Source organism: Salvelinus alpinus, chromosome 1, assembly GCF_045679555.1.
Source record: "Salvelinus alpinus chromosome 1, SLU_Salpinus.1, whole genome shotgun sequence".
NCBI lineage: Eukaryota > Metazoa > Chordata > Actinopteri > Salmoniformes > Salmonidae > Salvelinus > Salvelinus alpinus.
Window position 1 is genome coordinate 39,145,953 of NC_092086.1, and position 22,298 is coordinate 39,168,250.

At 46.4% G+C, this 22,298-nt stretch overlaps 1 protein-coding gene across 8 annotated transcripts in view; it reads left to right on the plus strand.

Moving 5' to 3' along the window:
• Positions 1-22,298, plus strand: part of LOC139575555 (RNA binding protein fox-1 homolog 3-like) — a 399,874-nt gene that overhangs the window by 119,475 nt on the left and 258,101 nt on the right. For 7 of the 8 annotated variants that reach the window (XM_071400672.1, XM_071400690.1, XM_071400609.1 and 4 more), the window contains one exon: positions 18,672-18,727. The gene's annotated coding sequence lies outside the window, so the exon portion shown is untranslated. Of the gene's footprint in view, positions 1-18,206; positions 18,367-18,671; positions 18,728-22,298 lie in introns of those variants that run through there. The other variant, XM_071400645.1, reaches the window with a different exon arrangement.

Sequence of the window (22,298 nt, forward strand, 5' to 3'; positions counted from 1 at the left end):
AGTTTGTTTTACTCACTGCTTTAGCACACTCCGCCAACCCTGATGTCCTTGCCATGTCTGAATTCTGGTTTAGGAAGGCCTCCAACAATTCTGAGATTTCCATCCCTAACTACAACATTCCCCGTCAAGATAGAACTGCCAAAGGGGGAGGAGTTGCAATCTACTGCAGAGATAGCTTGCAATGTACTGTCATACTTTCCAGGTCTATTTCAAACAGTTCGAGCTTCTAATTTAATAAATTAATCTCTCCAAAAATAAGTCTCTCACTGTTGCCGCCTGTTATAGACCCCCCTCAGTTCCCAGCTGTGCCCTGGACACCATATGTGAATTGATTACCCCCCATCTATCTTCAGAGTTCATTCTGTTAGGAGACCTAAACTGGGATATGCTTAACACCCCGGCCGTCCTACAATCTAAGCTAGATGCCCTCAATCTCACACAAATTATCAAGGAACCCACCAGGTACAACCCTAAATCCGTAAACATGGGCACCCTCATAGATATTATCCTGACCAACTTGCCCTCCAAATACACCTCTGCTGTTTTCAATCAGGATCTCAGCGATCACTGCCTCATTGCCTGCATCTGTTATGGGTCCGCGGTCAAACGACCACCCCTCGTCAAACGCTCCCTAAAATACTTCTGCGAACAGGCCTTTCTAATCGACCTGGCCCGGATTTCCTGGAAGGATATTTACCTCATCCCGTCAGTAGAGGATGCCTGGTTGTTCTTTAAAAGTAATTTCCTCACCACCTTAAATAAGCATGCTGTCACGTCCTGACCATAGAGAGCCCTTATTTTCTAGGGTAGAGTAGGTCAGGGTGTGACTGGGGGTTACTCTAGTTTATTATTTCTATGTGGGGTTCTAGTTTTCTTTTTTTATGTTGGTGATTGGTATGATTCCCAATTAGAGGCAGCTGGTAATCGTTGTCTCTAATTGGGGATCATATTTAAGTAGCATTTTTCCCACCTGTGTTTTATGGGATATTGTTTTGAGCTAGTGAATATAGCACCTCTGTAGTCACAGTTCGTTGTTAGTTTATTGTTTATTATTTTGTTTTGCTAAGTTTCACGTTCTAATTGTGTCCAATTTGTAAGTCGCTCTGGATAAGAGCGTCTGCTAAATGACTTAAATGTAAATGTTAAATGTAATAAATTATGTGGAATTCAACATCCGCCTTGCCTTGGTCCGAGTATGCTTCCAGTTATTCCAACGAACGTGACACATGCCCCTTTCAAAAAATGTAGAACTAAGAACAGATATAGCCCTTGGTTCACTCCAGACCAGACTGGAGTGAACCAAGCACAAAAACATCCTGTGGTGTACTGCACTAACATCGAAAAGTCCCCGCGATATGCAACTTTTCAGGGAAGTCAGGTACCAATACACACAGTCAGTTAGGGAAGCAAAGGCTAACTTTTTCAAACAGAAATTTGCACCCTGCAGCTCTAACTCCCAACAGTTCTGGGACACTGTAAAGTCCATTGAGAATAAGAGCACCTCCTCCCAGCTGCCTACTGCACTGAGGCTAGGAAACACTGTCACCACCGATAAATCCACGATAATCGCGAATTTCAATATGCATTTCTATTCGTCTGGCCATGCTTTTCTCCTGGTTACCCCAACAGCCAACACCTACAAATGTTAGCAGATGTTCTGAAAGAGCTGCAAAACCTGGACCCGTACAAATCAGCTGGGCTAGACAATCTGGACCCTCTCTTTCTAAAATTATCCGCCACCATTGTTGCAATCCCTATTACTAGTCTGTTCAACCTCTCTTTCGTATCGTCCGAGATTCCTAAAGATTGGAAAGCTGCCGCGGTTATCCCCCTCTTCAAAGGGGGTGACACTCTAGACCCAAACTGTTACAGACCTATATCCATCCTGCCCTGCCTTTCTAAAGTCTTTGAAAGCCAAATTAACAAACAGATCACTGACCATTTCGAATCCCACCGTACCTTCTCCGCTGTGCAATCCGGTACCCGAGCTGGTCAAGGGTGCACCTCAGCCACGCTCAAGGTACTAAACGATATCATAACCGCCATCGATAAAAGACAGTACTGTGCAGCCGTCTTCATCGACCTGGCCAAGGCTTTCGACACTGTCAACCACCGTATTCTTATCGGCAGACTCAACAGCCTTGGTTTCTCAAATGACTGCCTCGCCTGGTTCACCAACTACTTCTCAGAAAGAGTTCAGTGTGTCAAATCGAAGGGCCTGTTGTCCGGACCTCTGGCAGTCTCTATGGGGGTACCACAGGGTTCAATTCTCGGGCCGACTCTTTTCTCTGTATATATCAACAATGTCGCTCTTGCTGCGGGTGATTCCTTGATCCACCTCTACACAGACGACATCATTCTGTATACATCTGGCCCTTCATTGGACACTGTGTTAACTAATCTCCAAACGAGTTTCAATGCCATACAATACTCGTTCCGTGGCCTCCAACTGCTCTTAAACGCAGTAAAACTAAATACATGCTTTTCAACCGATCGCTGCCCACACCCGCCCGTCCGACTAGCATCACTACTCTGGACGGTTCTGACTTAGAATATCTGGACAACTACAAATACCTAAATACCTAAATAAGCATCTCCAATCCAAAATTAAATCTAGAATCGGCTTCCTATTTCGCAACAAAGCCTCCTTCACCCATGCTGACAAACATACCCTAGACTATCCTACCGATCCTCGACTTCGGCAATGTAATATACAAAATAGCCTCCAACACTCTACTCAGCAAACTGGATGCAGTCTATCACAGTGCCGTCCGTTTTGTCACCAAAGCCCCATATACTACCCACCACTGCGACCTGTATACTCTCGTCAGTTGGCCCTCGCTACATATTCGTCGCCAGACCCACTGGCTCCAGGTCATCTATAAGTCTTTGCTAGGTAAAGCTCCATCTTATCTCAGCTCACTGGTCACCATAACAACACCCACCCATAGCACGCGCTCCAGCAGATATATCTCACTGGTCATCCCCAAAGCCAACACCTCTTTGGCCGCCTTTCCTTCAAGTTCTCTGCTGCCAATGACTGGAACGAATTACAAAATCGCTGAAGTTGGAGAATTATAACTCCCTCACTAACTTTAAGCATCAGCTGTCTGAGCAGCTTACCGATCCCTGCACCTGTACACAGCTATCTGTAAATAGCCCACCCAACTACCTACGTAATCCCCATATATACTTTTTTTTGCATTTTTACACACCAGTATTTCTACTTGCACATCATCATCTGTACATCTTTCACTCCAGTGTTAATTTGCAAAACTGTAATTACTTTCTGATGGACGGTTCCCACCGTGCAGTAATGAAGGAGGAGGAGGTGTGTTGGTGCTTTTCTTGTGACACGTCAGTGATTTATTTGGAATTCAAGGCACACTTAACAATCATGGCTACCACAGCATTCTGCAGTGATACGCCATCCCATCTGGTTTGCACTTAGTGGGACTATCATTTGTTTTTCAACAAAACAATGACCCAACACACCTCCAGGCTGTGTAAGGGCTACGTGACCGAGAAGGAGAGTGATGGAGTGCTGCATCAGATGACCTGGCCTCCACAATCACCCAACCTCAACCCAATTGAGGTGGTTTGGTATGAGTTGAAAATAGACTGATGAGTTTCAGAAGAAAATTATTTGTTTCTGGCAATTTTGAGCCTGTAATCGAACCCACAAATGCTGATGCTCCAGATACTCAACTAGTCTACAAAAGGGCAGTTTTATTGCTTCTTTAATCAGAACAACAGCTTTCAGCTGTGCGAACATAATTGCAAAAGAGTTTTCTAATGATCAATTAGCCTTTTAAAATGATAAACTTGAATTAGCTAACATAACATGCCATTGGAACACAGGAGTGATGGTTGCTGATAATGGGCCTCTGTACGAAAAAATCTGCCATTTCCAGCTACAATAGTCATTTACAACATTAACAATATCTACACTGTATTTCTGATCAATTTGATATTACTTTAATGGACAAAACATTTGCTTTTCTTTCAAAAACAAGGACATCTCTAAGTGACCCCAAACTTTTGAACGGTGGTGTATGTCTGATTCTTATGAGAGTTTTTTTTATTTTGGTTCTACTGTTGCCTATTTATCCCTTTCACATCAAACCCACACATTCTATATATGACTTAGCAGTTTCCTACAGCAGTGTACTTCCTGTACCCTCTACATTAACCAGGTTTATCTCCCTGTGCGTCATGTCCCATTACGTTTTCCTCATAAACAAAACCCACCGCCGTACTTGATCTTTCCCAACTCCCATTTGTCCTCTGGATCTCCAAGGTTACCACGTCTATGGATGTCCCAGCGCAGGGAGAGATCTGTCAACAAACTTCTGAGGACTTTCTCACTTGGCAAACTTAAAGGGGGAACTAGCTATCGCAGGTGTCCCAGGAGGTAATCAAGCCACTCCGCTCCCTCCATGTGCCTGTATCTTTAAACAGAATAGATAAAGGAGGCGCGGGTCACGCTGGAGAGCACAGGTACTCGGCAGGAAAAGTTCAGCGTATTGATGTGTTGCAAAGGACTGCGACTTCACAGAGCTAGGAGCCCGTCAGGCTGCTGGCATAGTACCTGTTCAGGTACTCATAAGGGATACAGGTTAGCACCCCAAGATATTGACTTGCCAAAAAGATTGCTCTCTCTCTCTCTCTCTCTCTCTCTCTCTCTCTCTCTCTCTCTCTCTCTCTCTCTCTCTCTCTCTCTCTCTCTCTCTCTCTCTCTCTCTCTCCCTCTCTCTCTCTCTCTCTCTCTCTCTCTCTGGCTTTAAAAAAAATTATAAATTACTTGCTTCTTCACTGGAAACTAATGATCCACCAATGTCTTTCTGTCTTGGTGCTGAGAGTGGAGAAGAGTATTTGATGATGGAGAATTGTCTTGGTGCTGAGAGTGGAGAAGAGTCTTTGATGATGGAGAATTGTCTTGGTGCTGAGAGTGGAGAAGAGTATTTGAGGATGGAGAATTGTCTTGGTGCTGAGAGTGGAGAAGAGTCTTTGAGGATGGAGAATTGTCTTGGTGCTGAGTGTGTAGAAGAGTCTTTGAGGATGGAGAATTGTCTTGGTGCTGAGAGTGGAGAAGAGTCTTTGAGGATGGAGAATTGTCTTGGTGCTGAGAGTGGAGAAGAGTCTTTGAGGATGGAGAATTGTCTTGGTGCTGAGAGTGGAGAAGAGTCTTTGAGGATGGAGAATTGTCTTGGTGCTGAGAGTGGAGAAGAGTCTTTGAGGATGGAGAATTGTCTTGGTGCTGAGAGTGGAGAAGAGTCTTTGATGATGGAGAATTGCGGCTGACATATAAAAGCTGGAAGGTCCCCCGAGACGCTCCCTATCCCTCATGCTACTTAGTTATGTGTTCCACTGTTATCACTATGGTAACCCAGAGTTATTTATTTTTATCGTCGCCACCAAAGTTCAAGCTGAAGGCAGAGCCTATAGTGAGAGAGAGAGCAGAGTTGTCTCTTTCACTCTCTCTCCTCTCTGTCTATCTCTCCTTTGTTTCTGTCTCCTTGAGTTAGGAGTTCTGCTTTGCTAGTGTGCATCTGAAGAGACCTGTTATTGTATGTACGAGATGTTAAATGATATTGAAAGGAAGAACCGTTGGTTTGGCTCTCCTTCCCCCCTCCTGCTCCTCAGGTCAGGCTAACCAGTATGAATAAACATGAGGTCTCAACGCCGGTCAACTGTTTGGGAGTGATAAGCTGCTCATGTGTTTGACTCGAGCCAAACAGCAATAGAGTGCCTCGCTTGGCCAGTGTACTGAAGTCAGTCGTCCAAGGACGGAATGGTGTGGGTAAAGGTCAAGGTATTGTGCTCTGGACATACAGAATTGTCACTCTGATCTTTTTATTTTGAGTTCTCCTTTAAGTTCTTCTGCGGGTTAGCTTTTCTTTCTTAATGAATCTGTGACTCCTTCCTTCAAAGCTCATATTGTGGAAAATCTCAATCAAATCAAATCAAATGTATTTATATAGCCCTTCTTACATCAGCTGATATCTCAAAGTGCTGTACAGAAACCCAGCCTAAAACCCCAAACAGCAAGCAATGCAGGTGTAGAAGCACGGTGGCTAGGAAAAACTCCCTAGAAAGGCCAAAACCTAGGAAGAAACCTAGAGAGGAACCAGGCTATGAGGGGTGGCCAGTCCTCTTCTGGCTGTGCCGGGTGGAGATTATAACAGAACATGGCCAAGATGTTCAAATGTTCATAAATGACCAGCATGGTCAAATAATAATAATCACAGTAGTTGTCGAGGGTGCAGCAAGTCAGCACCTCAGGAGTAAATGTCAGTTGGCTTTTCATAGCCGATCATGAAGAGTATCTCTACCGCTCCTGCTGTCTCTAGAGAGTTGAAAACAGCAGGTCTGAGACAGGTAGCACGCCCGGTGAACAGGTCAGGGTTCCATAGCCGCAGGCAGAACAGTTGAAACTGGAGCAGCAGCACGGCCAGGTGGACTGGGGACAGCAAGGAGTCATCATGCCAGGTAGTCCTGAGGCATGGTCCTAGGGCTCAGGTCCTCCGAGAGAGAGAAAGAAAGAGAGAAAGAGAGAATTAGAGAGAGCATACTTAAATTCACACAGGACACTGTATAAGACAGGAGAAATACTCCAGATATAACAGACTGACCCTAGCCCCCCGACACATAAACTACTGCAGCATAAATACTGGAGACAGGAGGGGTCAGGAGACACTGTGGCCCCATCTGATGATACCCCCGGACAGGGCTAAATAGGCAGGATATAACCCCACCCACTTTGCCAAAGCACAGCCCCCACACCACTAGAGGGATATCTTCAACCACCAACTTACCATCCTGAGACAAGGCCGAGTATAGCCCACAAAGATCTCCGCCACGGCACAACCCAAGGGGGGGCGCTAACCCAGACAGGAAGATCACGTCAGTGACTCAACCCACTCAAGTGACGCACCCCTCCTAGGGACGGCATGGAAGAGCACCAGTAAGCCAGTGACTCAGCCCCTGTAATAGTGTTAGAGGCAGAGAATCCCAGTGGAGAGAGGGGAACCGGCCAGGCAGAGACAGCAAGGGTGGTTCATTGCCCCAGAGCCTTTCCGTTCACCTTCACACTCCTGGGCCAGACTACACTCAATCATATGACCTACTGAAGAGATGAGTCTTCAGTAAAGACTTAAAGGTTGAGACCGAGTCTGCGTCTCTCACATGGGTAGGCAGACCATTCCATAAAAATGGAGCTCTATAGGAGAAAGCCCTGCCTCCAGCTGTTTGCTTCGAAATTCTAGGGACAATTAGGAGGCCTGCGTCTTGTGACCGTAGCGTACGTGTAGGTATGTAAACAACTACCTCTTTACCTACTGTATTTATTTATTTATTTTGCTCCTTTGCACCCCATTATTTCTATCTCTACTTTACACTTTCTTCCACTGCAAACCAACCGTTCCAGTGTTTTTTTTTAAATATATTTTTTTATTTTTTTACTTGCTATATTGTATTTACTTCGCCACCATGGCCTTTTTATATTTTTATTTATTTATATATATATTTTGTTTGCCTTCACCTCCCTTATCTCACCTCACTTGCTCACATTGTATATAGACTTATTTTTCACTGTATTATTGACTGTATGTTTGTTTATTCCATGTGTAACTATGTGTTGTTGTATGTGTCGAACTGCTTTGCTTTATCTTGGCCAGGTCGCAATTGTAAATGAAAACGTGTTCTCAATTTGCCTACCTGGTTAAATAAAGGTGAAATAAATAAAAATAAAATGTACGGCAGGACCAAATCGTAAAGATAGGTAGGAGCAAGCCCATGTAATGCTTTGTAGGTTAGCAGTAAAACCTTGAAATCAGCCCTTGCCTTAACAGGAAGCCAGTGTAGGGAGGCTAGCACTGGAGTAATATGATCAAATGTTTTGGTTCTAGTCAGGATTCTAGCAGCCATATTTAGCACTAACTGAAGTTTATTTAGTGCTTTAACCGTGTAACCGGAAAGTAGAGCACTGCAGTAGTCTAACCTAGAAGTAACAAAAGCATGGATTAGTTTACTTTACTACTTAATTTATGAATTAATCTACTGCATTATTTAGCTGTATAACCACTTCCAAGCTAATGGGGCAAGGAAACTTTCCCTGAGAAAATGTGAAATGTTAGAGCCTTTTTCTCCCATCTCTATTTTTCACTTTCTCATTTCGGCATGAGTTGACTTGATTTGATTTGAAGCCTGCCACTTTCAGTTTGACTTGAGCTCCTCGGCCTATTTGCCAGTAGAGAGAGGATTGAGGTCCGATTTGGACCAAGGGCTTGATACATTTTACAGACTGCTTTTAAATACAAAATTCTTCTTCATTCAAATGTAACCTATTACCACAACATTTGTTTTGACATGTAGTCACAGTCATGGAAGCACAATGAGCATACCTGAACTCATTTATATCACTATTATTATACTGTAGATATGGGTTCAGACTTGGTGTACAGGGAGATTACTGTAAGAACGGCCCATGTTCTGAATTATGTCGCTGTACATTTAAAAAGTGATGAACAAATAGTTATATTGACTACGTCCGTCCTAGATCGCTCATTAATGTCTTAATCAAAATTACGGATTGCCTCTTATCCTCTCGTCGTTCCCTTATGCCATAGTTTCTACATCTCAATTGTCAGTAGAAACCACATTTGTTTAAGCAAGTCAGCCATAACAGCTATGGGTTTTTTTAAAGGCAGTAAATGAGGCTGAATGAACTGTTTCACTGCCAGACAAGGCTCCACTGACAGCCAGGTGTAGCAGTGGTAAGGATTCACTCCATGGTGCTGAAAAGAAAGATCTGCTTTTGGGACAGCTTTATGTAGGCCCTAACAGTTTGTGGGAAACAATTATCACCATTTTAGTGCAATTAATTGATTGTTTAGTGTTGTGTTGTGTAGTGGCATTGCTGGCATGCATCTAAAAAAAATGTTGGTGAGTTTGCCCCAACAAGACTTACATGCTAAAATCGCCACTGTGACAGAGACATGGGGATGTGAGGGTGTGTTGTATCTGATGGGGCTGACAGAGACATGGGGATGTGAGGGTGTGTTGTATCTGATGGAGCTGACAGAGACATGGGAATGTGAGGGTGTGTTGTATCTGATGGGGCTGACAGAGACATGGGGATGTGAGGGTGTGTTGTATCTGATGGGGCTGACAGAGACATGGGGATGTGACGGTGTGTTGTATCTGATGGAGCTGACAGAGACATGGGGATGTGAGGGTGTGTTGTATCTGATGGGGCTGACAGAGACATGGGGATGTGAGGGTGTGTTGTATCTAATGAGGCTAACAGAGACATGGGGATGTGAGGGTGTGTTGTATCTGATGGGGCTGACAGAGAGAGACATGGGGATGTGAGGGTGTGTTGTATCTAATGAGGCTAACAGAGACATGGGGATGTGAGGGTGTGTTGTATCTGATGGGGCTGACAGAGACATGGGGATGTGAGGGTGTGTTGTATCTGATGGGGCTGACAGAGACATAAGGATGTGAGGGTGTGTTGTATCTGATGGGGCTGACAGAGACATGGGGATGTGAGGGTGTGTTGTATCTGATGGGGCTGACAGAGACATGGGGATGTGAGGGTGTGTTGTATCTGATGGGGCTGACAGAGACATGGGGATGTGAGGGTGTGTTGTATCTGATGGGGCTGACAGAGACATGGGGATGTGAGGGTGTGTTGTATCTGATGGGGCTGACAGAGACATGGGGATGTGAGGGTGTGTTGTATCTAATGAGGCTAACAGAGACATGGGGATGTGAGGGTGTGTTGTATCTGATGGGGCTGACAGAGACATGGGGATGTGAGGGTGTGTTGTATCTGATAGGGCTGACAGAGACATGGGATGTGAGGGTGTGTTGTATCTGATGGGGCTGACAGAGACATGGGGATGTGAGGGTGTGTTGTATCTAATGAGGCTAACAGAGACATGGGGATGTGAGGGTGTGTTGTATCTGATGGGGCTGACAGAGACATGGGGATCTGAGGGTGTGTTGTATCTGATGGGGCTGACAGAGACATACGGATGTGAGGGTGTGTTGTATCTGATGGGGCTGACAGAGACATGGGGATGTGAGGGTGTGTTGTATCTGATGGGGCTGACAGAGACATGGGGATGTGAGGGTGTGTTGTATCTGATGGGGCTGACAGAGACATGGGGATGTGAGGGTGTGTTGTATCTGATGGGGCTGACAGAGACATGGGGATGTGAGGGTGTGTTGTATCTAATGAGGCTAACAGAGACATGGGGATGTGAGGGTGTGTTGTATCTGATGGGGCTGACATAGACATGGGGATGTGAGGGTGTGTTGTATCTGATGGGGCTGACAGAGACATAAGGATGTGAGGGTGTGTTGTATCTGATGGGGCTGACAGAGACATGGGGATGTGCCGGTGTGTTGTATCGAATGGGGCTGACAGAGACATGGGGATGTGAGGGTGTGTTGTATCTGATGGGGCTGACAGAGACATGGGGATGTGAGGGTGTGTTGTATCTGATGGGGCTGACAGAGACATGGGGATGTGAGGGTGTGTTGTATCTGATGGGGCTGACAGAGACATGGGGATGTGAGGGTGTGTTGTATCTGATGAGGCTAACAGACACATGGGGATGTGAGGGTGTGTTGTATCTGATGGGGCTGACAGAGACATGGGGATGTGAGGGTGTGTTGTATCTGATGGGGCTGACAGAGACATGGGGATGTGAGGGTGTGTTGTATCTGATGAGGCTAACAGAGACATGGGGATGTGAGGGTGTGTTGTATCTGATGGGGCCGACAGAGACATGGGGATGTGAGGGTGTGTTGTATCTGATGGGGCTGATAGAGACATGGGGATGTGAGGGTGTGTTGTATCTGATGGGGCTGATAGAGACATGGGGATGTGAGGGTGTGTTGTATCTAATGAGGCTAACAGAGACATGGGGATGTGAGGGTGTGTTGTATCTGATGGGGCTGACAGAGACATGGGGATGTGAGGGTGTGTTGTATCTGATGGGGCTAACAGAGACATGGGGATGTGAGGGTGTGTTGTATCTGATGGAGCTGACAGAGACATGGGGATGTGAGGGTGTGTTGTATCTGATGAGGCTAACAGAGACATGGGGATGTGAGGGTGTGTTGTATCTGATGGAGCTGACAGAGACATGGGGATGTGAGGGTGTGTTGTATCTGATGGGGCTGACAGAGACATGGGGATGTGAGGGTGTGTTGTATCTGATGGGGCTGACAGAGACATGGGGATGTGAGGGTGTGTTGTATCTGATGGGGCTGACAGAGACATGGGGATGTGAGGGTGTGTTGTATCTGATGGGGCTGACAGAGACATGGGGATGTGAGGGTGTGTTGTATCTGATGGGGCTGACAGAGACATGGGGATGTGAGGGTGTGTTGTATCTGATGGGGCTGACAGAGACATGGGGATGTGAGGGTGTGTTGTATCTGATGGAGCTGATAGAGACATGGGGATGTGAGGGTGTGTTGTATCTAATGAGGCTAACAGAGACATGGGGATGTGAGGGTGTGTTGTATCTGATGGGGCTGACAGAGACATGGGGATGTGAACTGCTTGCCAACCCGTAGACCACAACACCTCCTGCATTGAGCTCACAGGGAGTGTATTACTACAGCTAGCAAGGAATCTGATCAAATCTTTATTTATTCTACAAATAAACAGACAGTGAAGAGGCACACAGGCCAATATCCCTCCTCAAGACTCCATTGTGTCTGAGGTACAGTGGAGGGTGTGTAGAGAAGCTGATCCTAAAATACTGTGCAATCTCGAGTAGTTTCAGGTGAGATGAGGTAGACGTGTGTATAAATGACAACTAACTACCTCAAATGACACCAGAGTCATGGCTTCATTACCTCTTGTGTGCAGTATACTATTCAAACAGCACATTATCACAACTTTAAAAATACAGTCACATGGAGTTACAGTAGCTAATGTGTGAAGCAGTCTGTGGCTGTGGATAAGCGTGTGCACCTCTCTGTACATGGCTGTGCCTGTGGATGGCCATGAATCTGTCTAGTCCTGGGGACAGGGAAAGCTCAATGTTAAACAGTGAGGAGGGGGGGTACGCCTGTGTGCGCGTGCATGTGCGGTATGGCAGACGTGAACCCCGGACCCTGCCTGTTCTCCCCTAGAGGGTCATTCAGCCCCTCTCCCTGTCTCTAATCCCGTCTGGCCGGGGGAGATAGGGAGGAGCGGCTGGCCACGGCACACCCGGGGCACCGCAAACACAATCACAGGCCTTTCGCAGACACTTAACGGGGCTTTGCGCTTGTTCAACAAGGCAAAACGCGGCAGGAGGGATCCATTTAATACAAGGCCTGACTCGAATGGAAAGAGGGTTAATAAATAAGCAATGACAGTGAGGACTGCCGCCACAATTTGTGCAGCGCTCACTTCCTCCCCACTTCCTCCCCACTTCCTCCCTCCTTGTTTTCCAGAAGCCTCTCCCCATATTATGGCACGGTGTAGTTCCTGTCTCCAGAACATATTGGGGAGAGCTGGGAAGGTAGGAACAGCAGCAGCCTCCTCTCTCATCAGGGTGTTATTTTAATAAATCACTGCTGCCATGGCTTGCTACATTAATTCCTGGGGCCCGGAGGGCTATGATGGTACCAGCAGTGATCTACATGAGGCGCTAAATGATGTGGGGGATCCCCCAGTGAGAGAACAGAGACCCCCTGAATCTCCTCATCTCCCATGAACACCTCAGGCCCCTCCCCTCAGCTTGGCTGGCTCACACCCTGGGCTCCAACTAGGCCGGCCCGCTCGCCCGCCTGCCCTCCACCGCTGACATGATAATCAGCAGAGAGAGAGAGAGAGCCAGGAGCCGCCGCAGTGCACATACAAACGAGTGGCGCATACATACATCTATAGCTAGGAGGGAAGTCACCTGACCCAGAGACCCAGCGCTAGAGCGCCTCACACCACATCACCCACATGCCCCTCTCTTGTGGCTTCATTAAGTTCGCCCATACTGGGACTGCTGTTTGATATGCTGCATCTTCAGTAGGTATAGACACCCTAATAAACACAGAGACACCGGGAGCCATGTTGAGTGAGATGGAAGTCTACATAAGATGTGAACAGGATGTAGATGCTTATAGTCTCAGGAGGATTGCTTATTTTATTCTTGTTAATTTCATGAGACGGTAGGCTCAACTCAATATATCTGCAATATATTTCCAGTCACATAGATTTTTTTTTCTTCCCCTCTTGTCAAATAAATTGTAGTATGGTTTTAGGTACAGTGAAAATAGCTGGTAGACCTTTCTCACAGGTAGTGGTATACACTTGCAGTTTTCCTGTGTGCGTGGGCAGCAGGTGTATCAACAAAGACTGCATTAACATTGTTGTGGCATAGGTTTGATTGAATCTGGCCCAGTGTGATTGTACTGGAGGTGGTAGCAGTAGTAGTCGGTCTAGTAGTCATAGTGATGGCTCTACTGATGGAGGATGTGTACATATCCCATATTGTATCTTTTCATTTATCAGAGAGAGAGAGAGAGAGAGAGAGAGAGAGAGAGAGAGAGAGAGAGAGAGAGAGAGAGAGAGAGAGAGAGAGAGAGAGAGAGAGAGAGAGAGAGAGAGAGAGAGAGAGAGAGAGAGAGAGAGAGAGAGAGAGAGAGAGAGAGAGAGAGAGAGTTTTCCATTGGTATGCGCAGACAAAGCCGCTAGATTCACCCCCCAGAATACTGCTGGGAGATTATACCCTTCTTTCTTCACACAGCGGGGAACGGGCCACCGCAAATGGAGCGCTTGGGAGTGTGTGGCGTGCCGTGAATGACAGAGCGCCGTACACACTCCGAGCAATGACCCCAAACTCAAGGACTTGCTCCAAATGTCCTCATCTCTCATGCTTCCTGTTTTCGCTGGAAGCTCAAAAAGTGTCGTACTGGGATGGACAGCGGGAGTCCACAGGCAGATTGTTAGAGGGTGTCAGCCTGGGCTGGGCCCACAGAAACTATTGAAAACACTTGAGAAATAGGTAGATCAAAATGTAAGTTCTTCGCAACGTATTTCTGTATAACAGCTGTTTTATTGGAGTAGTTTAGGCGCTAGAGTTAGTTGCCGTAGGAACCAGATGTTAGAACCGAGTTAGTTGCCGTAGGAACCAGATGTTAAAGCAGCCTTAAACCTGAAACCCTTAGCTGGTGAAACTGACATGTCTGATATTGCAACAACAAAGAAGTTACTGCAAACAACGAACACTGTTTTCTTTTCTCGGACATCATTGCACGCGTGAAAGAACAGCAGAATATGTACCTGATTTTCTTTTACCACACTGCCAGATTCTCCTCTCCTTTTCATTAACAAAACAAAAACAATAACAAAGGCGTTGAGCCGGACAGCGGCACTGTTCCCCAAATACTGATTCCATCTTTAAGTGCAGTAAGTAGCAGGTGTCAAATGAATTCCCAGTGCAAAGGTGGTACAGGAAAGATACAGTCTGATGAGTATTTACATGGATCTACAAAGGATATTTCCAGAATACACAGCCTCAACTAGGCCTACACTGCCAAAACAACTATAGCATGTTGGAGTACCAACCAGGGCCCGCTTTCCTGATAGCGATGAAATGTAGGATTACGAGTGTTTTAACCATGCATCTTTCCTACAACGGCCGAAGATGTACAATAACACGAGTTTCCCAAAAGACCACACAGAAAGAACGGCCGCTAAGCCCCGTCGTTGGAGCATGTGTCGATACTGACAGGAAGACGGCGCTGCTCTCGGATCAGCTTTCTCCATTCAAATCTGTCCTTAACATTAGAATTATTTCACCATACGATGGATTACCCCAAAAGAACAACAATATATCATTTTTGGAGAAATGAATGACTAAGTAGACCTGTATGGGGAAAATATGAATGCGCCAAACAATTTGTAGTAAGTAGGTCTGAATAATGCTTGTTCTTGACGTACACCAGCGTTAGAGGGTGGCAGCCTGGGTAAGGCAGCCTGGGTAAAGCAGCCTGGGTAAAGCAGCCTGGGTAAGGCAGCCTGGGTAAGGCAGCCTGGGTAAGGCAGCCTGGGTAAGGCAGCCTGGGATAGGTTTACACAAACTACTGAAAACACTTCATTGTAATATGGAGATCAATATGTAGGTTATTCACAATAAATGTCTGTCTACCAGCTGTTGTACTGAAGTATTTAGGGGCTACAGAGTTCGGCTGTAGAGTATAGCCTATCAGACATAGTAAATCATTATCAGTGAGTTAACATTACATGATCTTTACAATGAATCCAGACACTGTCTGTAAATTGAGATGCAGTATTGAATAGCAATGCACAAAGGAAAGCAAGGCAATACATGGTCTGTAATGTTGTGACAACAGGCCATCTGCCCTCTACTACGTAGCTCACAACCACTTTACCTTTCATGGATGGCTAGTAATGACTTACATTGATTGTGTCATGCTAATACCAAATCTTAAGCCGTGCGTGCTTATACCTCTCCTGACCCCATATTTCCAGACTCCCTCTTTCTGTAGAGAACACACCCCTCCTCATCCCTTCCCCCCAACCATTAAACTGCATCTGAACATCAGACTTAATTGATGAAAGGAGGGCCTGTCTTCATTTATAAGCAGGCATCCACCAAACTAATCTGGCTGTGTTGTGAAGTCTGTCCTTTCCATTAAGTGGGACACATTATCTCCTAATCAAATTAAAGTAATTTAATTGTCGCCCTCCCTTGATAGATCCCGTGTTTGCTGAAGGGGGATGTGTGCAGATTGAACAGGGCCTGTGTCATTACGGTATGAATTTGTAAATAACCAAAGTGTTCACTGTCATGTCTTTGCTTTGAACCTTTCTATAGGGCGAAGTTGAGTTTGACATTTTATCCACTCTCCCAGCTCATTGTATACCCAAAACAATTGAGGCTATGTACCTAGCTGAAGGGGCACTAGCTATGTGACCCCATGAACAATTGACCTCTGTAACCTACTGATCACTAGTCTAATTTCTTAATCACTACTCTTGAGTTGTGTGTGTGCTGCAAACTAAACCACCTGTGCTGGCCAGTGTGTTAGCTGGCGGCTCTGTCCCTGCTACGTGGTTTGCAGGCTGCTATTACCTGAGTCATCCTGTGATTAAGAATGGAAGTCTCTGTGTGGAATGGGGCCGGTCTGTCCGCCTCTGTCCTCCCAGCCCAGCACCGCGTAGGCCCTGGGGGGTCCCCATGGTAACCAGAGTGAAGGATACCCCCGCAGACTCTGGCCCTGGCCACCGCCGCCGCTGCCCGCCATGGGGTGATCCCTGGGCGTGTGATAAATGAAGGAGCGTGGGATCGTTTGTCCCACTGATAGAGTTTTATCCCCTGCCCTTTCAGAGCAGTCAGACCATAAAGAGAGAGCCACGGCCAAGCGTGACAGGTTAACCCAACAGTAATAGAATACTCCTAATGGTCTGGTCTGGGCCAGGGGTTGGAGCCACCGGCCACAACAGACAGACGTCCGCCCCACCTCTATCGTTATAGGTGCTCTGGGACCACGTCACCCACTTTGTGGTTGTCACAGAGAGAAGCAAGGACAAAGTGGGCACTTTGATGGCTTAATGGGCACTTTGATGGTGTCTTAGGGCGGAATGGAGGCGGGCGAGGGCAGGCAAACGGATAGAATATAGTATACAAGACATTAAGACAAGGAAACGAGCTGTAGGGCGGTGTGGTAAGCCTAAAGCACATCAGGTACTTGGCAATTTTACCCCGTGCTTCAAAGGACTGCGTTTTACAAGGGCCTTTGAATTTATAGGAATTCTACAGCAGCTGGCTGGCAAGTCTATTGTTTTTTAGTGTGCCATTCATGTTGAATGATTTGATAGCGTAGCAATGCATATGAGAGGTATGAGAAAATTAACATGATCAAACACCAGTGAGCAGTCAGAAGAGATTTAGATTATTTTGTTGTCATGACTTTCACTTGAACATGCCTGTCTCTCTACGATTAATCCTCACAAAGAAAGACAATCCTCATGTTTATGCTGTAACAAGGTTGTTTGTGTAGATGTTTGTTAGCGTGCACCTTGGGTAGCAGTTAGCCATGTTTGAATATGGCTTTAATTAGCCCTGTGTATTCCAGCAGCAGCAGCTCAGAGCCCTCTGTCCACAGCCCCCCCACCACCACCGTCCTCTCTGCTGCTCTACTAATAGTGTCCTGTCCTCTCTCCTCCTCTCCTCTCCCTCCTCTCCTCCTCCCAGGAACATCAGCGCTCTGTGTGGTTAAGATAATAGCAGCTCACACTAAAGATGTTAATTGAGGGGAGATAAAGTGTGGAGGTTGGTAGATGAGGGAGGTGGGGATGCTGTGTGTGTGTGTGTGTGTGTGTGTGTGTGTGTGTGTGTGTGTGTGTGTGTGTGTGTGTGTGTGTGTGTGTGTGTGTGTGTGTGTGTGTGTGTGTGTGTGTGTGTGTGTGTGTGTGTGTGTGTGTGTGTGTGTGTGTGTGTGTGTGTGTGTGTGTGTGTGTGTGTGTGTGTGTGTGTCTGTGTGTGTCTGTGTGTGTGTGTGCTAATATTAAGTTGTGGTGTTCCACTACCAACTAGCCTCTTAATAAACCTCTGTCACACCAGGCGAGGTGTGATAAATCTGGAGGGATTATGATAACTGTGAGTTGTTCCTCCCTCCTAGAATCAGACAGGAAGGTGTGGCAGCAGTGGGGTCTGGTGAGGTCTGTCTCAAGGTCTGGTGAGGTCTGTCTCAAGGTGGGCTGGAGACTCAGGGAAGTGTTTGGCCAACTGAAATGTGTAGCGGGCAGGCAGGCAGGTGGGTAGGCGGGCAGGATGGCAGGCACTAGGCAAGCGGGCGGACGCGTAGGCACTCAATGTGGGTAGAACACAGGGGAAGCAGAGACGGAGTAATCTGACCAAGCAGCTGAAGTGACAGAAGCTACATTAATAGAGGCATATGTCTGGAGCACAGAGAGATGGAAAGAGAGAGAAAACAGACACTGTACCAGCCTGAGAGAGAGGGAAGACAGAGAGCGAGAGAGAAAGGGTGAGGGGTAAACAGAAAACAGCGCCAGCCTCTGTAATTGCCTCAATGCCACTGGGAATGCTCTCATTCATTTGAAGCAGGCTGTATTCTCGCTCTGTCTTTCTCTTTTTTCACCATTGAGGAGAGGGGGGATGTAGTGGGTGGGATTGAGGTGCGTGGGGTGGAGTTGGGTGGGTGATCCGTGTGCAATCCTCAGTGTGTGATGCTAACGTATGGCGATGAGTGCGATAGCTCCCCTGTGCTGAATCTCCCGTAACATCAGCGTGAGGACCAGTCCATGGCTGTGGCCTGGGTAGAGGAGAGCACAGCACAGCGCTGTGGAAAAGTGAGGGCGATAAGGAGGTAGGCGGACTGCAGCTCAGACCTGTCAGATGTGATCGCGCACCGGAGCGCTCCGCATGTGTCTGTCTCTTTTTATATTTCCCTAAGACAGCCCACCTCTTCACGCCCCCCTCTCTTCTTTTTTTCCATCTCTCCTCCTCTGCGCTCTGTTTTTTTTCTACCTTCCTCGAGGAATTCTTTATTTCTTTATGTCTTGTGTGGCGCGTGCGTTGGATGATGTGCCCCCTCCTCCTTCCTCTTTTCTCCTCCTCTCTCTTTGCCGCTCTCACAGCCTAGTTTTCTTTTTTTCTCAATCTTGTGTGCAGGTTGTATCTGACAGAGAGAGGACCACCGCCACGCTCCAGCCGCGCTCCAACCCACTGTGAGTATTCTTATGCTAATTTTCCATCTCCATCTTTCCTAACGTCGGTTTGTCTTTTATTCTCAACCCTTCTATGTTCTCGACCGCGGCGCACTGAGAACGTGGCGGCTGCGACAGAGAGAAAGGAGGAGAGACAGAGAGAGGGAGAGAAAGAGGGAAGGAGGGAAGAGAGAGGATAAATAGTGCTGTGAGAGAAGTAGCTAGTGCTGTGTAGGGGTTTCTCTGAGGATGGTGGAATGGCTGAGGGGGAAGAGGAGGGGGCGGGTCTTGATGTGGTAGATGGTTCTGTGTGAATGGTTGGGATGTTGTTGACGACAGTTAGCGTGGAGCGGGTCAGCACACTGATCACCGGGGTCTCTCTTTTACCTTAACTTCGCACTTTCCATATTGACTGACTTTTCTGTTTTGATATTGAGGCTTTTCTGTTTCCAACTGTGTTCCTGTTACCACTACCGAGAGGGGTCCACTGTTGTCATTTGAACAGTGGACATGTGTACGATAAACAGAGATTTAAGAATAATATGTGTGTGTGTGTGTGTGTGTGTGTGTGTGTGTGTGTGTGTGTGTGTGTGTGTGTGTGTGTGTGTGTGTGTGTGTGTGTGTGTGTGTGTGTGTGTGTGTGTGTGTGTGTGTGTGTGTGTGTGTGTGTGTGTGTTCAAACAAGTCTGTATTCTCTATGGGCGATCATATGTGAGTGTATTTTTATTGTGTGTGTGTGTTTATTTATGGGTGAACCAGTGGAGGCTGCTGAGGAGAGGATGGCTCATAATAATGGCTGGAATGCAGCGAATGGAATGACATCATATACCTGGAGACCATGTGGTTGATGTATTTGATACTATTCCACTAATTCCGCTCCAGCCATTACCACGAGACCATCCTCCCCAATTAAGTTGCCACCAACATATGTGTGTGTATTTTCAGTCTGTTTGTATCTGTGTTTCTTTGTCCATGTGTGGCCACATGGGAGTGCATGAATATCCATGTTCATTTGCATACGTGTGTACACAGTAGTCCTACATGTGGGACTATGTATGCACGTGTGTACAGTTTATGCGTTCACCAAACGTGTGAAGTGTATTTGTATCACAAATGTGTAGTAGAGATCAGTATGCTAGTGTCCATATCCACCTGCTGTCCCGTGTGTGTGTGATGCGTGCTGTGTGTATGTGGACCAGATGAAGAGTGGGTGTTCTCTGTGTGGGGCTGAGATAGACAGTACCATGCCCCATCACTATGTCAAGGCTAATGGGCACACAGGTCAGCAGGGGTGGACACAGAGTTGGCCATGTAGACCGACGTATGTCAGCACAGCAACACCTTTCTCTCAGGCCTGGATAACAATAGGCCTTAGTGTAGTTCACTACATGTGCATACAATAAGGACTAACAGAAAACCTCTGCTTTCTAATGTAAGGAAATATACTGGATATTCAGCTGACAAAATGCAGGGAAAATTCTGTTGTAGATTCAGTTGACATTTGGATTTAGATTGATCTGAAGATGGCAATTAAGCAAAATCCAGAAGCTAGGCATCTGGTGCGGCGGAGGATGCTATTGGCTGGCAGAGCATTACCATTTTAGTCCCATTTTCACATGATGAACCCCAGAATGGATTATCTCACCATGCTAAATAGTGGCTGTTGCAAATGTGATGTATGTAGGAGGTTTGCGCGTCCTTGTGTTATTTGTCCATTTCCGTGACCCGGCTTGTGCTCAGTGATGTAGTATTGGTCTGATTAATGATGATCAGGTCTAACATGTCCGTTAACATCCAGACAAACCTGCCTTTTCTGGCCCTTATGAAAAGTAATAGTCACCTCAAATCCCTAGAACGATAGCAGGCTGTCGACGAGCGCCGCTTTCTAAAGTGAGTCGATAAAAATGAGAACCATTCCGCCAATTACAGAAGATTAGGTTCCCCTCCACCAATCTGAATCCTTAAACCCCTTATGTTTGTACAGCTCTGTGTGTGGAATGGAATTCAGCCACAAGATCTGAGCAGAATAGCAATAAAAAGAAGGAAAAAAGTTCTGAGTGAAACTCTGTGGTAAAAATAGCCAGACGAGTTAAAGCACATGATAATTGACACAGTAGTGTGTTGCGCTTGGCTGTAATTAAGTGAGCAACAGAGGTTGTCAGTTGTAAGGAGGATAGAACAGTCTATCCTGGTGTATTTAACACACTGGAGCATTTATCATGTCATTCTATACTTTATAGAGGGTGCTTCTGGGATTGCCTGGCTTTCTTTGCTTCATTTATCTGGGTCTTGTGCTTTATAGCTCCGGTTAGACGTTTTGTACTGGTTCTTGATCCCAATGTACACAACGGAAAGTATGAAACTATTGTCTCCGGGGCCCCTCGGAAAAGCTTATCTTCTATTTTTAGTCGTCTTCTCCTCATTGTAGCCTCGGTCGCATGCTTACGTCTGACGGTTGTGCCATAAAGTATCTGTGCTTCATCCCCGCCAAGCCGGCAGCCGGAGACAACTCTCACCCACACATTAGTGATCTATGAGCCATATAACACAGGGCTCTGCACTACCTCCTGAAATGCAGGGGACCACAGCTGTGTCACCCTCTCCGTGTGATAGCACCTATATGCGGTGAGAGCTCAATATTAGCGTAATGCGCTAACCGTTTATTTCACATCACTCACCACCACTTATCACAGAGCTAGACACCAACCGGGACATACTGAACCAAAAAATATCCTAAAGATAAAAATCACATTTCACTAGAGGGTGTTTGTGTGACAGTGATTTATGCTGTGAGCATCCTGCCACCTCATTGAGATGGGAGTGAGTTCTGGGTGGCTAAATCAATTTGTGCAAAGGCCGTCGGTGCTAGTATTGGTTTCGTGATATGATCTTTGTTGTCCATTTTTTTTAGAGGTCAGTGCAGATGCAATGACAAGGGCAAAGAACCTGAGCTCTACTCTCTGTTTCTGAGCTGGCAAACCATCCCCCACCAGGGAATTGGGGGAAAAGGAAGCTTTGGTTCCAAAGAGTATATGTTTTGTCAGGGTTCAAACCGAACGTAACGTCCATTACACTGCCAATTCATTTCTTCCCAGTCAGATCTTGATGGAATGTCTGAGGTTAGGCACGAGAATGGTCCTTACATTAGTCACTGTAATTACTCAGTGATTGTGACACAGATCTCCAAGGCGTGCCAAGAGTCATGTAGTAGTAGTAATAGCTAGCTAGCAGAGAGAGGGCAGAGAGAGCGGGGGTGATAATACTATAATGCTGGTAGTGGATGGAGGAATCTGACACCAGCAGGCCAGATGTTAGAGAGCTGTGGACAGGAAGAGAATATTTATCCTGTAAGATGTGTCATCATGTCACATGATCCGTCCCTACTGATCCAGCCTCTTGGTCTTCTGTTCTGACATCTCACAACTAGGCCTAAATATGGAACGTAAGAAAACCGACCCACTACTTTGGAAGCTTCCCCATATGAATCACACTCAGACCAAGGTCATGAATTTGATTGTACCTTGTTTTAAGATGTTATATTGAGCAATGTTAACTATTGCACAAATGACATAGGAGTTGCTCATCAGTTGCC